At 43.7% G+C, this 19940-nt stretch overlaps 1 protein-coding gene across 5 annotated transcripts in view; it reads left to right on the top strand.

The window, feature by feature from the left end:
- The first annotated feature begins 6326 nt into the window (after positions 1 to 6326).
- Positions 6327 to 19940, top strand: part of ACSL3 (acyl-CoA synthetase long chain family member 3) — a 49636-nt gene continuing 36022 nt past the window's right edge. For 2 of the 5 annotated variants that reach the window (XM_085069659.1, XM_085069655.1), the window contains exon 1: positions 6406 to 6517. The gene's annotated coding sequence lies outside the window, so the exon portion shown is untranslated. Of the gene's footprint in view, positions 6518 to 6658; positions 6780 to 19940 lie in introns of those variants that run through there. The other 3 variants (XM_085069656.1, XR_014854090.1, XM_085069658.1) reach the window with 3 other exon arrangements.

Raw genomic sequence — 19940 nt, 5'->3', positions numbered from 1 at the left:
GAGTGATTTAGAGAGTGAGGGCTCCCTTAAGCAGTTGGTTGTGTGGATTTTCTGGTGCAATCAGTAAGAAACACTGTAAATGTAGAATTGAGCTGAACTGACATTCAGCTCAGCATTTCCCAGAAGAACCCATGGACATGTAAGCACCTGAATAATTCCTGTTTTTACACATGTAAAAATGTCATAAGCAAGGCTTTAAGGAAATAGTTCACTTTTTTCTCCACTCTGCTTGGCACAGGTCTGCTGCTCCACTCCTGCGTGGCTGCAGTGTCTCCAAAGAGCTCTGCAGAAGGGTGATGGGCAAATGGCACTGAACAGAACAAGCCCCAAAGCACTGCCTTGCAGAGACCAAGCAGGAGACAGCCTGGCACTGATCAGCTCAACCTGCCAAACCAGACACCTCTGCTATAGCCCTGAGTTTTTGAAGAATTCCCTAGTTAGGCATACTGAAATTTGTGGGATGGCTTCCTTTCCGTATCTCTGGCAGAAGAAAGATGTTATTTCCTCCTTTATAGAACACAATGAAAGCCATTCCTTTGAAGTTTGACAGATTTATGGAAGCATTGCTGCACTGCACTACAAAGGAAATCCAAGTGTGTTCAATGAACTGAAGTTTTGCAGACTAAATTTCACGTGATCGATTTGTTTTGCCAAAGTGAAATGAGATGCATGTATTAGGATGCAAGCAACCCCAAATTCAAAATCAGTTTTATGTATGAATTCATAATGCAGTTTGAATAGTCATTCCCTGAGTGTACAGATTAGCAACACCTTAGAATCTGTGAATCACAAAACATTAACACTTGGTTTTTACACAACAGACCTGGGACTTACTGCGAGAGCTTTCTTTTTCAAAGTGTATATTCTAATTTTGACTTTTACACATCCTAGCTGTGAGGAGCAGTTCCACCATGAATGTGGTTTGCACAGGAGACAGGATGAACGGAGGATGTTTTCCCAGAATGTGTCTTGGGTACATTTGTGCACCCACCTAAGCCATAGCATTTCTCAAGCTGCCAAATATGTGGTAGTTTACCTCAATTTTCTCAAATAACCCCAAACATCCGACCTGCACAAGAGCCCAAATTTAGGCTTCTGTTTTGGAAGCCCTTGGCCTCATTTGTTTTCTGGTTGAAGTCTTAGATACCAAAATGGTTTTATTTTACAAAAACTTGCACAGTAGTTGACTAAACAAAGCCCATTGAATAAAAGCAAATTATTGGAAGCCTTTGCAGCCTTCACCTGGTAGATCAGGAAAGCACTCTTGAATTGTTTTAGGCACTCACTGTCATGTAACAGGTTTTACAGCTTGCCACCTCTATCTGTAACAGTACTTGTTTGCCATGTTTATTTATTCAGAATTGCAGAAGAAAGCAAGTCTGTGCTGGGAAGTGGCTTTTTTCCCATCCTTCTCAAATTTCAGGTGCACAGGGTAATCCAGACAAACCTGGTTTCACTGGTGTGGTCTGAAAAGCAAAAGGGCTCTGTGCCCAGTGCTGCTTGAATGAAGAAACAATTTTAAACCTGTGGAAGGGGTGCTCGTGGACTGGGTTGCAATATGTCCAGTGCATCCATGCCCATGGAGCAACACCTGGGCACACAGCAAGCCATGGGGGAGCCCAGTGTGGGCAGCTGCTGAGGTACAGTGTGGAAGGCTCAGACATGGACTTAGGCCTGGGCTTGGATGTCTTTATGGTGTATTTGATAATTAAATTGTATTGTGAGATTCTCAGGATACCACTGTCTTTGGAGCCCGTAGGGATGAACGTTTTTCTGCAGGTCTGGGACACCATTCATTATTTGATGATTTGATTCCTCTTGCCTGCCTTTGACACTTCAGCTCCACTGAAACATTTTGCTGGCCTAGAAAACGACAGGCAGCTTTTGAGCAAGAAAGTTCAGGAGCAGAAATAAATTCTATTTTTAATCCTTCCTCTGATTTTCCGTGGGTGACACAGTTTCTCATGGCATGGCAGTTCCAGGGTGCGGCGGTGCTGCCGAGTGTGCCTTGCAGCTCCTTTTACAGATTTAACCCCTTTACATGCTTTCTCCTAATTAGAAATTTCAGGTTTGGGGGGTTATCCTGCTATTAATACCTGAATGACACTCTGATTTATTGCAGTGGGTTGGCAACAGATCTGTAGGATGAGAACATACAAGCTAGGAATTTAAAGAAGTACTTGAGCATTAACAAAGCTGAGCCTGTGTCAAGTGGTGATAAATTTTCCACTATACCCTTGATCACCTTATTATTAATGTCATCAATCTCTCTGTGAAAAGTGGCTCTGGGCATGCCCATATGACCAAATGTTCCACTAAATAATTAATCATTGGGGCATGTTGCCAGAGTTTGCTGCTTTCCAATTTAATCTTAGCAACTTACTCATTTGTTTCTTTATTCGGAAACAAAAACTTCACGGATAAAAATGAGTCAAATGTACTGATATGTACTAGAGGATTATTTAGCATTGAAACCTTATGTTGCTTGCTCTAGAAATGTTTTTCCCTCTTTGAAAGCAACACCCCAAAATTAACAGTTGTGAGAATGATCACTTCAGGAACACAAGCTGTTTCTGCTGCCAGAACCTGCATCCCAGCTGGCTCTCCCTGCCCCTTCAGTAGTAGCTCAGCCCTCTCTGTGCTTAAAAGGGTATTCGAAATGCCACACTATCAGGACATCTTTAGAAAAAAAATTATTGCAATGTCAGTCTGATTGTTTAATTAAAAATTACCATGGATATTAATCCCTTTGTTAAACTGGTTTTTGTTTGTTATTGTAGGTAAAGCAAAATAAGTTATAAGAAAACAGCTTAAAAATGTCATCTGCTTTTTATTTACAATTAATTTAATTTGGGCTAACACTGTATTAACTTGTAGCATTCCATTATTTAATGAGTCATGAAGAAAGTTTTCAATTATAGAGTCATTCATTTTTCACAGGTTTGAAGGCATACACTGAAATATATTCTATTAAGACTGTGAGCTTCATCCCACTCAAGCCCTTCTTTAGTGGTCGCTGCTATTTCACATAAGAAGTCAATTTGATTTTAGTTTGAACATATGTACTATCCTGTATGCCTTAATTTTGTTTGTGTCCTTCCAAGGATTTTTAGTTGAAAGCTCTCACATCTGTTGTATCTGTGACACTGTTGGGCTCTCCCCCTCCAGCTTCTCCAGAATCAGTGGGCAGCAGCCTGTTCATGAAAGATTAATGCCAAACTTCCACACATATTTACCCATTCATAGACTCTCCTCTTTCAGTGTGGCTCGTGGTTTTGTTTTTATTAATTCCCCATGGATATTAGCTAGAACTGGCCAAATACAACATTGGCTTGCTGTTCTCTTTCCTGATGAGTCAGTTGACTGTACTTCCAAATCAGTATTTTCATAAGATCACTTGCAATCTTCCCTGCTATTTACTGCTTGCTATTCATTCTCTGTTGTTGAACAAAACATATGGCAGTGTTTTTCCCTTTGACTGCATGCCTGAAACTTTTTAAAAGGGAAAGTGAGAATAGTTAATGAGCTTCTCCTTCTGGAAATCAAAAAGAACCCAGCCAAACAGGCATTTGTGAATACATGAATGTAGTTAGGAGTAGCCATGAAAGATTTCCCAGATACTCCTTCCCTGTCTGAATGCGCTAGGGTGAAACAACTACTTCTTTCCTGCCTTTGATTGTGCTGTTGTTCCTTTTAAAAGAAAATATAAATATGCTACTATTTCAATTTTCTATCATTATACATAACTTGTGAAGAAGAGGCCACTGTACCCCACAGTCATTAGTGTAGTGTTTTCTGCAGTTTAAATTTCCAGTTATAAACATATGTTATGCATCATTTTATTGGTGACTCTTAGGTGTACTATCTATCCCCAAATTCTTTGGTTTCCCCACGGGATACTCAGCATAGACTCGTGCAAGAAAAGTGTTAGTGACACATTTCAACAGTATTTCCCAAAGCCCTGCCCTGTAATATATACATTTGAGCAAAAGGTGTGGTAATATCCCTGCTATCATGAGAAGCTTTACCTCTGCTGTAGGTAAACATCAGGAATCTATGAAGAACCTCATGAATGTATTCAGTAGAATACATGTAGGGATCCGTTTAAATCAGCATGTTGTTGTGTACATATGTGTACTTTTTTAACCCTTAGGTGTCTGTAAAATTGAAGTTGCTTTATACTGTAGGCTGCAGTTGATGTTTCACTTCTGATACTAAACTGAATTAGGAACCATCAACTCATTATTTACCCTGAGGACTGTTAGGGACACAGCCAATAGCTGTGTCTATTTGGAATAAATACAGGCTGTTACACAGTTAGTGTTTGGATTTCAAATTACTGAAAAGTTCAGGCAAACTTAAATTGATGCACCCTGTAATACAGGTGAGGCTGAAATACAAAGTTAACAACAAATCTCTATTTGAAGTTAAAGTTTCTTTGAAATCTTTTCATAAAACTTGATAGTATTCAGATCTAGCAGTTTAATAAGGATCACATTTAATTTCAAGCTGTGGGTTCCATGCATTTCTCAAAGTGAGGCTTTTGCCAAAGTGTTTTATGGCTCAGTTGCTGCTGATTACCCAGGAGCAAATAAGAGCAAAGGGTCCAATATGAGATCTGATGCTCAGCAGGTGAGCTCTCTGCTGCCCAGTGCTTTATCTCTCATCTTCCTTTATATCAAATTGCTTTTGTAGTTTTATTCTGAACCTTCCTTGCCTTGAATGAAATGTGAAAGATGGTGTAACACAAATCTAGCACTCCTTTCCTTGTGCTAATGTTCACTATGTATTTATTAACTTTATTCTGTCTCTACCAACATAAGTAAACCTTTGGGCAGACAAATCCTGAATTCCTGCATTTGCCAGCTTTGAAAAATGAGTTTATTCTCCTTCCATGTCTGCTCATCCTTTTTCACTATTTTCCAGTGAGTGCAAAACGGTTTTAAATATAATGTCTCCATTCTCCTAGCCATAATTCAGGTAGCATCCCTTTTGCTCAAGTAGCTAACGACCTTTATAGCTCAGGTAACTCCTGCGGATGTTTCTCTGCTTTTCAAAAGAGTCAGCAGCCATCTCCTCTGTTCCACTTCTAAACACTTGGAAGTGTTTTTTCTGGTAACTGAGGTGACTGACTTAGTTGGTCTTTGGATTAGGAGTATATACCCTGGTAATCTGCTTTCAGCAAGAGTGAGTACATTCCCTGCCACTCGAGTAACTCTGCAGATGACTGGAGATGCCAGCAGTGCTTCTTCCTCTGAAACGCGGTGTCCGTGAGGGGGAAGGAGGAATTGCTGTGGGTGGGACACAGCCGTGGTGGTGGCAGCTGTTTATCAATGACACAAAGTAACCCACTGCTGCTGATGGTAGGCAGGGCAGTGTCCAGGCTCCTGCGCTCAGCTCTGCAGCGCTGCTCTCCCCTTTTCCATGCGCTGTGCCCTCGCATCCGTGCGCTCCTCAGCCCTCAGGCCTGACCTGCACGAACTGCGGGAAACAAGCCTCCCCGTGTGACAATGCTGGCTGTCACCACCGCCAGGCCACCCCGGCACCCGCTGTAACCAAATCTTTCCTCTGGGCTTTGAAACCTTCTTCCCATTTGCTGTTTCTATTTCGCTTATCTTTGGCAGGTGCTCATTTGTTTTGGTTCAGGATTGTATTACACGGGTTAAATGAAAACCTTTAGTTCTGAAGGAACATTTGCAGGGCCCGGATGAGTCAATATTGACAGGAGATCCTCCGGAATTGTTAAAAAGGAACGCAGCCCCGAGCAGCAGTGCCCAAAAGCTGCTGCAGGTGACGCAGCTGTGGTCGGAGAGGATGTGAAATGAGCGATCTCTGCTCGCCCTGCCAGCAGAGACCCAGCCCAGGAACTCTGCAGCAGCTGCCACGGGGAACACAGCCCTTTACACCCTCAGCCTCGGGCCCTGCAGCGGCCCTGCCTCTCACCGCGGCCCGCGCCGGGCGGCCCTGGAGCACCTTCACCCCTCTGCCGCGGTCACTGCGACAGGGACACTGGGCAGAAAGCATCCATTAACGCGCCCCGGCGGCACACGCAGCATCGCGCATCGCCCGCCCGCCTGCGCGGTAGCGGGGCCGTGGGAGCGCCCGTGGGAGCACGGCGTCAGCGGCGGGCGCGGGGCCATTGCAGGCTCCGTGGAGGCGATCGGACACGATCGGCCCGTGCCGGCTCACCGGGACCGGCACCGGCACCGCTCCGCGGGTGCGCAGGCGCGGCCGGGCGGGGGCGCGGAAGGACGGGCTGCTGACGCGACCCCTCCCCTCAGCGGCGATTGGCCCGCGGCGCTGGCCCCGCCCTCCATCACTGGTGCCCTGTAGTAACCCCGTGCGGCAGCAGCCCGGCCCCGCGCGCCACCCTGCGCGGGCCAACCAGGAGGCGCCGTGGCGCATACGGAATGAGCGCGCGCGGCGGCGGGCGGCCCGGCCGCGGGTGAGCGCGGGCGCGCACTCGGGCGGTGCGCGGAGCGGGTGGTTCCGCCGCGGCGTCCCCGGGCCGGGGCCGGTGAGTGCGGGGCCGCGGGCCGGGGCGGGCTGCGGGGCCTCGCGCCGCCGCGAGAGCGCCCGCCCGGCCGCGCGGTGCCGCGGGGCTCCGCCGGGCCTCTCGCCGCCTCCGCGGGGGCGAGTGCGGCGGCCATTCGGGCCGCGGGGGTGCCGAGGCGGCCGGCGGGGCTGCCGCGGGCCCGGCTGCCGGTGGGGCCGGCGGCTGCGCACCGGCGCCGTCCCCGCGGGAGCGGCGCTCCGGATAATTAGCGAGATAATAGTCGGTAACAGGCGCGTTTTTCCCGTTGCTGCGCTTTGTGTTTGGGCTCCGGCGGCCGGGGGGGTGGCGGGAGCCGGGAGGGGCGGGGGAGGCGGCCCGGCAGGTGCCCGGTGTGGCGGGGGTGCTGACCCGCCGTGCCCGGTGCGGACCGAGCGCGGTGATGCGGAGCGGCAGGGCCGGAGGGCAGCGGGCCGGGATTGCCGGGCTGCTCTCAGTGCTGCCGAGCCGCTTGCCAGGGGTTTGGTGCTGCATTCGGTGCTGAGGTGCGTTCCCTTCCGGGGCTCCCCCGGGAGCGATAGCGCAGGAATACCCTTCACTCGTAGGGACAGCAACAAGCCTTAAACAACTACTATAGATAGTTCCATAAATAGCATCAAGTTCAGTGTTTGGGACTCATACAGAATCCCTGGGAAATAAGAAAACAGTACCCTCCATAAAAATTAGGGCAGTGACAGAAAAATATTTGTAAGTTATTTTATGAGCGCTGCTGCATTTTTTTTTACCTTACTGAAGAAACAAGCCCCCCCTATATTTAATTATTATGTGCAGCAGCTTTTAAAATGAGAAGTACTGTGTCTTGTTTAGGAGTATCAGATTCTAGACTATGACTCTTTTTTTGGCCCGTGAAATGGGTTTGATAACACCAGCTGTGAAATTCTTGTGTCTGAGTAGACTCAGATTTTAGAGTGCTGTTACCAGTACAGAGTTAGTGAAAAAGAGCAATACCAATGATAAAAGGTTTTGGTCACTTTTAAAAGTGTGTTAAGGGTAAAGGCAGTAATTTTTATTCAAAATACAAATATTTGAGTTGACATGAAATTTGTTCGGGTTTTTTTTTTTTTGGTCTTGTTACTGTTTTAATCATCATGTAAAGAAAGTGCATAAAATGAAACCAAAAGCCTTAATGTGATTTTTTGACTGGTTACATTCTGTTCTTGATACAGTCTTTCTCCAGAGTGGATTGTCATCTCATTGTGCAAAAATTCACTGTGGTTTATGACTTATTTCCTGGGGCTAAAAAGCAGAAGTTTGAAATAATAGATGTGTTATCAGGTCTTGACTATATCCTAAGAGGAGCGTAATCATCTGGGTGCATTCATAAGACTTTATATTCATAACTATCTGCAGCACTTCTCATACTATCTGACTATTCTGTGTGCTTTGAAAAGGAAAGACATTTTTAGGCTTGGTAGCTCCTCCTTGACCTGTACATGTATGCTTCAGAATGACTGAAACTAAACATTGTGACTTGCAGACCTAGTTTTCTTTGTAGTTGTTTAGCACGTTTGTTGTTGTTGGTCCATACAAACGGGAGGTAGGTTCATGTTTAACACTTGTATGTTCAGTGTTGATGGCTGCCTGACAAACTTGAGTCAGTCTGATGGAGCTGCTGATCTGTGTGGTGAAAACTTCTGAAACTCATCATGAGGTCAGCCTGTGGTATGGATCTGGTGCCTTCTGGCTGGTCAGGAAAGTGGGCTTCTTGCTAATGGATACAGAATCCCTTGGAGGGGGAAAACCTACTGATTAATTCTGCAATAGTCCATTTGACCTAAAATAAGCTGGTACTTGGTTCTGAAAGTGCTACCTGCAAATGTCTTGTTCCACTCAAAGCAAGGATGAAGGTAATAAATTTCAGCCTCACTTTTATTCTTTATATTTCACAGAACTGGGGATATATTGAGAGAGCTCTGAGTTACAGCTGTGGACAAGGGATAAACTCTCTGTACCTGTCCACCTGGAGTGCTGTGGGGCTTTGACAAAAGCACCGTTAATGTCCTAAAGAAAGGTGTCAGGACTGTGGTGTGTTTTTCAGAAGCATTTATGAGTGGTTCCCATCTTCCCTGCTCCATCTCTCTTGCTTAGAGGATCCTGATTATGTAAGAACACTGAGTAGGGGCCTGTTGGGCTGAGAATGCTGGTGAGTAACTTCTCATTTATGAAACTTACAAAATCATAATGCCTATAAGAAATAACTTCTGAAATCAAGAGATGTAGTTTAGCCAGAAACCTAGGAAAATCAGAATGGCATTTATTGGAAAACTGTTAATCTTTGAAGAACTAGGGGAAACGTCTTCATGTTTGACTTAAAGCATGGTGCTTTTGCTGAACTGGTGAACATTTAAGCCATTGATTTCCCCAGCCCCCGTTCAGTGCTGATTGTAGGGCTTTTATTCTTCCTTTCTGTAGACCAGTGAATGGTTTGAGCCATTGAGTCATACTAAGACCCATTTTTTTTCAATGGATTGTCAAGACTTCTGGAACAAACATTACACATGGCTCAGGACAAAATTCAAAAGAACTATGGATAAAGCATTCTTGTTAAAGGAGATTCAGCTATGGAGTAAATTTCCAGCAACTAGCAGGAAGAACTGAGTCCTGACTTGTTTAGCAGTCTACATTTTCTTTTAGAATATATGTCCCAGTGGAAGAGTAACTAAACCTGTCCTGACAACCAACTGTTACTTAATGCCGTGGTGGCAAATCCAAAGAAATAATGCAGTCTGATGCTGCAGGACTTTAAAGACCAGGTTCAGGTGGCTTGAATTCCACTGAAGCCCCTTTTCTCAGTCAATGGAGAATTCTAGGTGGTTTTGAAGAGCAGTTTAGAGAATTTACGTAAGACACTGAGTGGGGAGCTGCCTGAAAGCCAGCTAATAAGAAATAGGAGGCAGAAGGATTTATGTGGAATTTAGGCCATCTGAATATGGCCCTAAGATGCGACTTAGTACTACTAAGTAAGGTGTATTAACACTAAGAAGACTTGGCTTCAATTTCTATCCATTTCATCTGCTGCCGATTACTAAGCAAATTTACCATTTAAGCAGCTTCTTAAGGGTGGGAGCTTCCTGGCTTGCTCCCTGTCAGGAGTGACCCCCTGCACCAGCACAGGCTGTTCTGGGGGCAGCCCAGCTAAGAAGGCTCTGGGGACACAGTGGACAGCAAGCTGTGCATGGGGCAGCCTGTACCCTGTATTAACAGGAGCACAGCTCTAGGTCAAGTGGAGCAATTATCCCATTCCATTTGGCACTCGTTAGACCACGTCCAGAGTATGGCATCCAGTTGTGCTCCCCTGCCTGGGACAAAGGAAATGTCAATAAACTGGAGTGAGTTCAGTGGACAGCTGCCAAGATTGTCTTGAGTTGTGAGCTTTTGCTTTGTGAGAAGTAGACGAGCTGTGCCTGTTGTTGAGCCTGGAGAAGAAAAGGCTTGGAGGGCCCTTCCAGCACCTGTGTGAAGGTTTTCAGAAGAGTGGAGTTCTTCACTGTGGTGGATGATGGGAGGGCAAAGAGACAGCAGGTGTGAATTGAAGTCTCAGGTCTGTGTCTATAAGGTGTTTTTCACCCTGAGCTCTGTTAAGTGGTGGGAGTTGGTAGCCCAGAGAGCTTGTGCAGACTTCCTCTGTGGAAATTTTCAAAATCCAACTGAATAAAGCCCTGAGAAAGCAGGTGTGATTTCACAGTGACCTTGCTTTGAGCTTGAGGTTGAACCATGATCCCCTTGATGTCCTTTTCCACCTGAATTACCCCATGGCTCTATGGAGTTTCTGCCAGCAGAGCAGTTGCAGTGGAAGGTTGTGAACCAGCTTATTTAGGACTGCATGTGGTCTGGCAGTGCAGCTTTACCCATCAGACTTGGAGCAGTATAGCAAGCACTCAAGCCAATCCTAAGCAGCTCTCAATGGCAGGACTTTATTTGTTTAATTAAGCAGTTAGAGTTGGAAAAACCTGCTCTTCATCCTGAGGGCCTGGTCTACATCAGTTTGCCATGTAGCAAAGCCTGAAGGGCTCTCAAAGAATTCAGTACTCAGCTGCAAGATACAGTTTGGGAACTAATGACTTTGAGTCTGTTGAAGGAAATCACATAGACGAGGCCATATCCTAAACACACCTTCTGAATGGCTATTCTGTGGGGTTAAGGGGGGGAAAGTGCAACTCTGAAGGAAGCTCAAATCTTATTCTGTATTACTTTCTGTATTAATTAGGGAAAAGTTGTTCAAAGTTCAAAAGGGTTTTGGAATCAGCTTGGTTCAAAACTTGCAAGAGTCTTGTACTGATCCTTGGGAAGGAATTACTCACCCACGTGTCCTCTCATTCCTTAAGTGAGCTTGCAGCTCATGGGAAGTCAAGGTGCTGATTTAAGGTGTCTGTAATCCCAGAGGAGGAGGTGGCAATTTGTCACCACCTGTGCATTGGGAAGTCGTCTTTCCCTCCGTGTTCTTGAGCCTTGTTAATTATGAAAATTTGCTAGTTAATTATGATATCTGAAATGGGACAAGCTGACTTCTTAGTCTGATGAGTTTCCTGAAAAGCAGGGAAGATAAGATTATTGAAGTTACTGACTTGTGGGTTTTCACTGTTGATAGTGAAAACAGCAAGAACAAACTGCAAACCTTCTCCCATTACGCTACAAAATTGAAAATCAAATGCTTTAGTTTTTAGGAGCTGTGTAAATATACTTACTTTGAATGCTTGTGTCTACTAGATGAAACCAGTATGAGAGCTGGAAGGGGAAAATAGATAATAAAGATTAGAAGTGACTTGCTGAAAATGAGGCAGCAGAATGGCACTAGTACTGCACTGCCAGCTCCAGTTCCCCATCTATTTTCTGTGTTACATTCCTGTCTGTAGAACATTCTCTCCTGTGATAAACTCATAAGGATTCTGTGAACTGAAAACTATGTAAAAACGCTTTCTCTGCATCTTTAGAGGAAAGACTTCTGCCTTTCCCTTACTGCTCTCCAGGACAGGGTGTGGAACATGCCTCATTTTGTTCAGGTTGGCTGCTGAGACATGGGAGAAGCCTTGGCCATCTGCAGGGAGGTTTGGCATGGGTGCTTTGCTTCTTGGGCAATCAGTGCAGTGTCATACATCAGTGTGCATCATGACGTAAGGTCTGTTGGATCACACATACAGAAAAATTTCTACCAACCGAAGCTTTAAGACAGTGTGAGAAGACAGTCTGAGAAACAGTGGAGTGTGGTCTGCAGTTGTTTCACCAAACCATTATTAAAATCAATGTTTATGAGCTCATTCTGTGAGAACCTAGGAAAAACTAGAAAGCGGAGCATCTGTGGTTAACTTTAGAATTTAGATGAGTTGGTAATTTGTGTTTGGCAAAGAGGTGTATGTAGTTGGTTTTAAGTATGTGGGTATGGAGAAAGGCAGAAGGGAACAGGAGAAGCAGGAGGCAATGGCTTTGCAGTAGGATTTGAGTGGTTTTGTAGAGAAACATCTGCTTTTTTGTGTCTGTGGATTTGGTAAGGATTTTTTTTTGTGAGTGCTGCGGAGAGGTGAAGTCAGCAGGCACACAGGGGAGGCAGCTGTCCCAGGAGTGCTCAGGCAGGGAATTTGGTGATCTGTGTGGCAAACTGGGTTCGGTCTGTTCCCAGCATTAAGTCCACAAATGATTTGTCAAGCCCTGATGACAGAACTTTCCAGGCATTTACAGCTGCAGTTTAATTGTCCTGATGAAGTATTGCTGCACTGTATTGTTCTGGGGAAACTGTGAACAGAGAAATGCTTTTCCTAATGGATAACTTTGAGACGCACAGAAAACATTTTCCAGTTCTGCAGTGCTGAAGCCTATGTAGATTCTATTTTTTCCCATTTCTTGAGGGGGAAGATGCTTATGGAGATTCTTATCTGCTTGTCTTAGAGTCTGCACAAAAAGCTTAACCTGGTACCATCCAATACTTTGAAGAACAAGGTTACAAATCCACTGCCCAGTAGATGTAGCAGGGCTGTGAGTGTCCGGGTCACCAAGCCAAGGCTGTTAGTGTGTGTCTAAGGGTGGTGTGAGGCTTTTTAATTAGGAAAGCTAAGTAAAACAGACACTCAGGAAAATATTTAAATCTGTAATTTGCTAATAAAATAAGTTCTAGCTGAGAAAAAAAATCTTCTGCCCAAATCCTGTGTTACACAGTCACAAATGCAGTTGTGGCCAGGTCTAGGCTGTGAAAGGACTGAGACATCTGCTACCCTGACTTGGTTTATTGTGCATCTGTAGGTGTGATTACATCTAATATAAAAGATTTTAAAAGTACAGTGGTTGAAACTGCCTATATTTTAATTACAACATTAGCTTCATATTTCATGATTCTTTGGGGGATTTTTTTAAAAAGCAAGATTTATTTCTCTTGGTGTTTGAAATGTTAGCAGCTCACAAAACAGATGAAATATTTATATTCTTCTTCTAGAAATATTTATTAGTCTGTTTTGGACTTCCAACTTGCCAAATTGTATTAATCTAATGTTGAGGTCTGTATAGCACAGACAAAATAATTTTGCCTGAGAACATTCACAAAATTCTTACAAATACTATAGCACCTTCCCTTTAAAAAAGGTCAGTGTTCTTGAAACTTAGCAGTGAAGGCTCTACCCAGCCATGTACCTCAATTTTGGTCATGTTTACATAATCAGAGTCTAAGGGTGTGTTTGATTTCCCTTAACAGAAAAACAGGATTGGCTTCTCCCAAAACCTCCATCTACCTACGCAGTATTTGTGTAGTGATTCTGAAGTCCTGACTTGAGTGATCTCCTGGGAGGATGTAGTTACTTCCTAGCCTCCATCCCATCCAGAACATATCTCTGGGCACTGGGTATTGTCCTCTGATTTTCAACACCTGTGTTTGTAAGCTTTGTTTTTATGGGTGACACATAAGGACTTGGAGCTAAAAACCACACTTGTATAATTCTTCTCAGAGAATGAAATGGCCTCTAATTTAATGAGACCTTGTTCCGTGTTTGCTTCGAGTTATGCAATTGTTGAGCATGTTCATGACTGATCCTGCCTTGCTTTGCTTACAAAAGGGAGAGTAAAAAAAAGAAAAAAGGATATTTGTTCCAGTGAGATGGAGGAGAGAGGTTGTCCTGATATTCTTTTACTTCTAAAGCTAGAAAATAGAATGATGACTCAAATGAGCAGGGTAGACTTCTTTATGCCATGTTTAAATGAATTACAGTGCTGGATTTTGAACAAAGGACTAATTTTCCCCCAAGCATTACAGATATAAAACCTAGATCAAATAGCTCTTTAAGAAAACACTACATTTGAAATATTTTCTTTTTCCTTGGCTGTTTCTTTCTTTTTTAATATCATATTCCCCACTGTCCCTAGAACTTTAGAGCAGCCAAGAGAAATAAAAACCATACAAAGCAGTTTGCAGAGAAAAACAGCCTACTTGTCTTTCTGTAGCTCAGCCTTTTGTGTGACTTCCCCAGCTTGCCCAGTGCAAAGTGCTGTCTGTCCATAAACACATGGAAGAGTGAGGTTGAAGCATTAACAGCCAAAATCTTCTCTGGTAGTCTTCCCCAGATTTCATCAAGTGCTTAACCGGTCGATGGTATTACCATTACTTCAAGGCTTTCCAGTTCCTTTTGGCAACTTGGTGTTTACAGTGTCGTGCTTGTATCCACAGGAAACATTTGTTGAAGTCTTATTTCACTTATTTCTACTGATTGTGTGTGCAGCATTCCTGGTGTGTCTTATAAACTGGTTTGATTTAGTTGGAGATTTTTGAAATCTGGAGTTAAATAAGCAAAGTAATTTTTTAGCATTAGGTCCTAAAAAATTCTAGGAGGAAGGCAGTTTCTGGCCATTGCAGGACAATAGTTGTATTTGGACATATACCCCAAATCTTAAGCAAAGTATTTCTGTTAAACCAGCTTAAAAGTCAAGCTTAACCATCTATAAACCTGCATATTTAGGATGTGGAATTTCACAGACACCACTGTAAGCAAACTAAGAAACAGACCCCTGTTTTTGAGAATAGATTTATAACTTGTGACAGAGGTAAAGAAGATTACCAAAAGTGAAAATTGCATATTCCCAGAAGTTTGAGCAAACTTCCTTTCTCTCTTTGTATTTGTGCTCAGGAAAAGCTCCACAGGTTATTTTCTGCTTTTATATTGTTGCTGGAGTGAAGCACTGCTTCTGGTGTGTCTTGCTTAGTCCTTACAGAGAGGTTCAGTCCGTGAACTCTGAAACTCCCAATGAATCTTGTGTGTGTGTTGGCTTGGGGCAACACTTCCTGGGATTTTTATAAATTGCATTCCTGTTATTTTTCTGCTGTGTGGCTTGAGGGGGATCTCCTAGTTGTACTGAGAGTGAATGTTAGATAACACAATCTGAACCAAGCACATGGGTTAGTAGCAGAAATCTTTCATTAGTAAAGCAGTGATCCTTTCTGAAGAACTTGTGACATCCATTGCAGGCCAGAGGAGACGGATTTTTCCTATTCTGGAGTTTCAGGCACTGCAGTGGAAAGTGTAGGGTGTGAGAAAAGCAGATACTCTCGTGCGAACTTCTTAATTACATTTATTTTGGTAGTAAATTGCTGTAGATGACTGGACACAATGATTAAAAAAAAAAAACAAACCCAAACCCACCAAACCCAAGGAATTAGTACTTGAAAATGTATTTATCCTTCAAAAGAGAAAGTACATTGAAAATGTCAGCAGCTTAGCCTGTCAAATTACGCAGTGAAACATCCTACTTTACCACTTTGATGCTTAAATCATGCTGTGGATATCCCTCTTGCTTTGAAATGTATTGTAAAATTCCTCTTGCATGTGTTGTTCATCTGGCTCATATTTTTCTTGTGAGGAACTCGTCTGAAGACCTGGAATTTTCACACTTTTTCTTCATTTTGTTCTCTCACATTTGCTTTGTTACCCGAGTGTATTCATTTTCTTGTTCTTCCCGAGCTTCTGGTGTGAGGTTATCTAGTCCCTGAAGATTTGAACCAAACTGTGCAGTTGTTTTGATGTTAATCAGTAGCTATAGGTAGGGAGTTAGGATTAAGCAACTGCACTGTGAAACCTGTAGAGACTTGCAGGCTTGGCTAATCTTGTGTTTTAAGGAAAGGGGAGCACAATCCCAAAATGGAAGGGGCTGTCGGGACAAGAGTCAGCAGGACTGAGCAGGACCCGGGAAAAGGTGATTCTGGCAGGGGAGGTCATGGCCACCAAGCCATAGACCACCTGCTCAGAACAGACCCCTGACTGCTGTGCAGGGATGAGCTGCACATGTGGACTCTTTAGCAGGGGTAGCAAGAGGTATAACTAGTGAATAGGGCTTTGAGTACAAATTAGTGAAAAAGCTGTGGAGTTTGTAACCAAAGTACCCAGATGCCTTTGTTAAAATGTGTAACTAGTGTAAAGTTTTGCTGACTTTGTGACACCTAGATCCCTACTTTGTGCAAACTAGAATAAAGAAATATCTCGTCTTGGTGAGTGAATTGACACTGCACACCAGGTAATGAGCCAGCATCAGGGACAGTAGTTATCCCTAAAAAAAGCGCACCAAACAGAGAAGAAATGTAAAAGAAAGAAGGCAAAACCAACATAAAAACACGGACTTGCCAGATTTTGGACCTGGCCACCCAGTATTTTTTGAAAAATGAATATAGGATAATGAGTAATTTTTACTGTGGCACTGCATGAACTCAAATTAATCTAAAAGCAAAGGAGAATATTTTTCTCTGTGTATAGTTTCTGCTGAAGAAAAACAAATGCAGATGTACCTTTACAGTTAAAAATGTGTGGCATTGTTTTGTTAGATTTTTTTTTTTATTCTGACCTAATGAATACATGACTAGGATACAGAACAAACCACATTGAATGTATGGCAGCAAACCATCTATTTTTGTTTTGTTTTCTAAGAAACAAGCAAACCATAACTGTTCATGCCTTAGCATTTCAGATTTCCCAGAAACTGAAGAACTGATCTTAGGCTGTGTTTTGTAGTAGAAAACAACACATGAAACCACTCCGAGTCCCTTGGATTCGGATGGAAAGCACAGTCTGCCTCCCAGTGGAAGCACATAGGGTGATTGACTTAAACGAGGGGAAAAATGACTTTGGAATTTGGAGAGTGATAAACTGGCAGTGATAGCTACGCTGTTACACCACTTCTTCAGCACACAAAGGTTACTGGTGAAGCTTCTGGCTTATTTTTATACAGTAGACTTTTTTCATGCAGTATGTGCAGTGGTGTTGATATTCTTGTTTAAGTACTCTTCCATGTTTAATTTGTATTTGTGGTTTAAAAACCTAGCAGTATGCTGGGGAAATTGGTAGTTTCAGCTCTCTCTAAAAGTGAATTGGCAGATACCAAAGTTTCTCTGAGGCTTTCTCCAGTAGCAAGGTGCTTTATCCTTTAGTTAATTCCTTTTCTCTGTCACAAACATGAAAACATTTAATTTAGTTCGGCATTAAATGTATCTCTTAATGCTCTAATAGCTGCTTGTGAAAAGGAATGGAAGCAGCGTATTGACAGTATCAGGTAAAGTGCCTGAAACGAATAATGCACTTGTTTGCCGTGAAGTGTCATGTATATAGTGGGAGGAGAAGGAGATGCAGGATGGAGCAGCACTGGATTGTGTTCTGGCATAGCCATTCCTTTGCTACAGGATCTTGAGTAAGTGTTTTTAGCATGCTGCCTTCTTCTTGGGAAGTGCTGTCAGGTTTGCTGGCAAAGTTGTCACCTTAGTGCTGTGTTTTATTGTTCTTATTAACAGAAGATGTGTTTATCTAAATGTCTAAACCGCCTTGGATAAGTTTAAAAAACCCCCCTTATTTAAGGAAAATAAGTTGTGAAATGTTTTGAATAGAAAAAATCTAAGATGCAGAATTGCAATGGGATTTGCATTTTCAGTTGGTTTTATTGGAAGGGTGTTTGTGTCATGGGTGAAGGTGGCTTTAGGAGTGTTTAGGTGTTGTTCCTGGAGCTCATTAGCGCTGAGCTCATTTTAATTTAGTTTTATCTTTCACCTGGAACAAAATTTTAAACTGAAGTTTGTAGCCTGTTCAGTCAGACTGTGCGTTGAAGTAATTTAGCTTTTTTGTGGGGGAAATAAATCTGTTTGCTTTGTGATGTCACTTTGGCTTTCAGTTTCTCGTAAATGTCACTGTTGTTTCATCAGGAAGCAGAGGAGAGGTGTAGGATCTTGGGCCCTCTCTGTCCTTCAGTGTGCAGTGATATTTCAGACAGTGGGGCTTGGGTGTACGTAGAAGAGGTTGATGTCAAATAGAAGTTTTTAACACCCACTTACCATTACCTTTTTAGAAAAACTGGATATACCAAGTACCTGTTTAAGAGAAAGCACAGTTCTGTGCCCTCGAGAAATGTCAGTTCCTTCTATCTAGTTTAGTTTTGTGCTACCACATTTGTCTTCCTATTGTCTGCCAGCACTGTGTGTAATTTTTTTTCCTCCTTGATGTAAATGAGCCTACTAAGAGCAAAAGGAATCTTTTCTAGATAATAAAACTTTCCCCTTTGTATCAAAATTTAGTTAATACTGTAGAGAGTGTCTCCCTAGCATAAAGAGACTTCATTGGTTCATGTAACTGATACCGTTATCAGTATCTTGGTGTTTAACAAGAACATAATAATTTATTTATCCTAATAACGTCTCCTGACTGCCTCCAAGGAAATAGGAGTATCATTTACAAGTGTAGCATTGACATGCGAGGGATGTAAATTAAACCTCTTTGTATTTATAGGGATGTGTATTAGCCCATACCCAAAGTTTAAAGGTATTTAAGCTTGTAGCGCTTGAAACCCCCAAGGCTGAGCTCCAAAAAAAGTAAATAGTGAGATCATTAGTAGGAGAGCAGCAGGTTAATCCCGCAGTGCTCAGCTGTGCCCTGATCCCGCAGTGGGCTGTGACACCCGAGTCACAAGGTGTCCTGCTATGGCTCTGTGCTCAGCCCGCTCCTTCCACAGCCCAGTGGAGCTTTCCTTTGCAGCACGACTGCCAGGCTCCTTCCCTCTCCTCCTCCACTTCTGCCTTGTCAGTAACTCCTGTCAATTCATGGTTACTCAGTTTGAGGAACAGAAGAATAACATCTTTTGTAGTGCTAATTTTCTGTTGGTTTAGGTGCCTGCAGTGACTCACGGTAGGCTCAAACGAGTACCAAAGTTGACACAGAGGAAAATCCACCATTCCGCCCTGAGAAGGAGAGGGTTTAAACTGGATCAACAAGCTAATCTGACTCACTCCTAGCCACACAGGCACTCATGTGTTGGTACAATGGAGGGAAAGAGTGGAATTTCCTTCTGGAGATGAGCGGTCTGTTTTTATTAGCAGGCCAGTGTTAAATCTGCTAGAGCCTAACTGAAATCACACCCTCAGGCTGTGCAGTTCATGAGCAAACTTTGCTGCCCCAGCGGGCTGTTCAACTGCTACCTTGGGAACTGCTTTGTTCCAGGTCATGATGCCTCTTTGCTGGCAGTCTGTGTGTGTCCTCATGTGCTGCTCAGAAACACACTAATGCAGAGAAGTGCCTGAGTTTCCCTCGGGACTGGAGTTGAGTTGAGGATTTGCTTATGCTGAAGTATTGAGTGGGTTGAGTTGTGGGGGCAGCAGTGGGAGTGCTGAGGTGTCTCTGGCCATCTGCCAGCGTTGTGTTCCCTGCCAGAGCAGTGGGAAGCATTTAAAGAGCCTTGGGATTTACCTGGGTTGTGCAAGAGGTGGGTCACAGCTGGAGGCTACAGGTGATCTGAGTAAGGTATCTCAGGATTACCCTACATGTGCTTTCAGAGAGTGCTTATTCTCTCCATGTCCTGAAGATCTGCCTCCTTTTGAGAGAAGAGCCAATAGCAGAGAGAAGAATCAACAGCAATTTTGGTCTCCCACCATCCTTCTTTCTGTGTAAGCTGACAGCAGTTCACAGCATGTGGAGCAGCAGGGAAGGCAAAGCCCAGGGAAAGGCAGGTTGTCTCTTGTTCAGGACTGGGAGTGAGATATTAAGGAATGGAGTTATGTGGGAATTAGTTTCATTCTTGTCTGCTTGCTTGAAAGAGTTTCAGAAAAACCTCTGGCTGAGTGTGTGCCTGTGTAATAGCCGTGCAATCCTAATCTAGATCATTCTGAGCAGAGGCTGTTTGATAACTGTGACAAGCCCTGCATGGTCATGTGGAGCTGTCAAGGAAGGTCCTGCTAGGTTAGTTCCCAGTGGGTGGTGATCACTGGGGATTGGTGTGTCTAGCATTGCTTTTTCGTCCCTGTTGAAAGCAGATGTCCTTTGGGACAGAGCCGTGGATCTGTTCCCCGCTTGACTCCAGAGAGGCACTCCTGTTTGTAATGGGGCTTCAGGTCTGCCTGGTCAAGGGTTTCGTGGATGTTTGAGAGGCTCGTGGAAGGTCTCTCTTGTGCTAG

Source organism: Lichenostomus cassidix, chromosome 9 (assembly GCF_008360975.1).
Source record: "Lichenostomus cassidix isolate B80296 chromosome 9, HeHo_3.0, whole genome shotgun sequence".
Lineage (NCBI taxonomy): Eukaryota > Metazoa > Chordata > Aves > Passeriformes > Meliphagidae > Lichenostomus > Lichenostomus cassidix.
This window is presented reverse-complemented; position numbering and strand designations above follow the sequence as displayed.